The sequence below is a fragment of the Tupaia chinensis genome, unplaced genomic scaffold, assembly GCF_000334495.1.
Source record: "Tupaia chinensis unplaced genomic scaffold, TupChi_1.0 Scaffold149448_1, whole genome shotgun sequence".
Classification (NCBI taxonomy): domain Eukaryota; kingdom Metazoa; phylum Chordata; class Mammalia; order Scandentia; family Tupaiidae; genus Tupaia; species Tupaia belangeri.
In genome coordinates, this window is record NW_006209292.1 from 793583 (window position 1) to 795804 (window position 2222).

General features: G+C 47.6%; 1 pseudogene; it reads right to left on the reverse strand.

Annotated features, from left to right (window-relative positions):
• LOC114006654 (thioredoxin domain-containing protein 15-like) overlaps positions 1-1968 on the reverse strand; it is a 65306-nt pseudogene extending 63338 nt beyond the window's left edge.
• Between the last annotated feature and the right edge of the window lie 254 nt (positions 1969-2222).

A 2222-nucleotide genomic window follows, 5' to 3' on the forward strand; every position in this document is an offset into this window, starting at 1 on the left:
CTGCATTGTCCAATGGGGATGCCTTGGCAGGAGATTGGACAAAGAGAAGAGTCTTATGTCTCCTTACTTCCTTCGTGCGTAATTGTTTAGGTCTGGCTGTGTCCCATGACCACAAGAGGCAGCCCTCAAAAGGCAGCCCATTTCACAAGATTCTCTCTTTTTGGGTTCTAGAAACTGGCATAACTTCATTTCTTCAGACCTAAGGGTTGCAATAGCTCAGCTGCTACTAAAACCTATGTTACTACGCTATATTTTGCAGTTCCACTATAGCCTCACTTTGTAAACAAACATTCCTTGAATTCTTCCATTTTAAGTGCAGCATCTGTTTCTGTTATGATCTTCACTGATAAGAGGATGCTATCTATTCACCTTGCCAAAAAGAAAAAAGAAAACAAAGCCCTAGAGGAAGTATTTCAACAACTGAAAAATGAATAGAGAACCCAAGAATAGAGAAATATGGCCTATGAGAAAAATAGTAAGCAACATTATTGACAATGTGATAGTCAAGGGTAAAGTACTTAATAAGACAAAATTCTGAGAGACTTTCACTTCTGGTATCTGAAGGGCTTGGAGCTCTAAGGGAGCCCTCAGCTCCTCAACAGCCAGGCACCAGATAGCACATACACTTTGAAGCATCCTTGGCTTTACAAAACTTAGAAAGGTACATGGGAACAGCCCCTCACGCTCCAAGAAAAACCAACAAATAAAAGTTGTGTCTCAAGCAACTTGGGGCCAGGCAGAGACATACAGAAACCAGGAGTACTCAGGAGTTAGGGCTGGCGCAACAAGGAGCAGTGAGGAGTCAGAGCAGCAGGAAGCCAGAACAGAAGAGAGCCTGCCTGGACTTTGGGGGTAGTTAGGAGGGTTAGGGCTGTCCGGAGGCAGGATTCCTACAGAAACACTACCATTAAGATAGTGAATGCTGGAATAGCAATGAGGGAGCAAAGATAAATTGACTCTCTCAACCAAAATCCTTAGGTAGAGGGTAAAATGGCACTGAATTGAGGTGGACCCACTTACTAATAGAAAAGTGATAGAAAACTCTTTCTGGAGGAAAGCTTCAAGTAGAGAGCGTAAGACACCCCCCCCCCCACCCCACCCCACCCCCAATTACCATCAACCAATGGGCCTGTAATCAAGACAAAGATTTCCAAACACACTAGAAGAGAGGGAACTATGACTGAGAGCAGAAACAAACAAATGAAACAGATGTTGGACCTGTCGAATATAAATACAGAATTGCTAAGTATGTCACCATTTTGTTATTGTTGTTGGTACAGAACATAAGCACTTGCCAGAGTGAAAAACAGAGCAGGAAAGTGAGAAATCAACCCCCCAGGGAACACTCATGTTGCAATCCCTTCTCTTCCAGTCTCCTCTTGGGATTTTGGGCATGCAAGTGCACGTACACGCACTGGCATCATTTTCAAGCTGTCATTTTTGAGGACTGATAAAAATGGATTCACACAGCCAGTGGTTGGCATGGAGGTTAAAGTGGCTGGATCCCACATGGCGGACCGTGCGGTTTGTGTCCTGGATTTGGCAACTTGAAATACATGCTGGGATTCGCAGCCGCTGCCGCTCCGACGTCGCTCTCCAACGCCAGCGCCGCCTCTAGCTCGCTCCAGCCGAAGAAGTCATGGTAAAGACAGCCCGCAAGTCCACCGGTGGTAAAGCACCCAGGAAGCACCTGGCTACAAAAGGCACTCGCAAGAGTGCGCCCTCTACTGGAGGGGTGAAGAAACCTCATCGTTCCGGGCCGGTACTGCGGCATTCCGTGAAATTCCACGTCATCAGGAGTCCACTGAACTGATTCGCAAACTTCCTTTCCCGCGTCTGCTGCGAGAAATTGCTCAGGATTTCAGAACCCACCTGCGCTTCCAGAGCGCAGCTATTGGTGCTCTGCAGGGGGCAAGTGAGGCCTATTTGGTTGGCCTTTTTGAAGACGCCAGCCTGTGTGCTACCCATGCCAAACGTGTAACAATTACGCCGAAAGAGATCCATATGCTAGCGTGCTGCATACGTGGAGAACGTGCTTAAGAATCCACTATGGCACCAGCAGTTAGCCTAATGGCTATGTCACTGGACTCCCATGTAGTCGACCAAGGTTCGAGTCCCGGACCCGGTGGCTTAAACTCATGCCGGGCACGTGTGTGTGTGTGTGTGTGTGTGTGTGTGTGTGCCCAAGATCCCGAGAGGAGAATGGAGGAGAAGGGATTGCA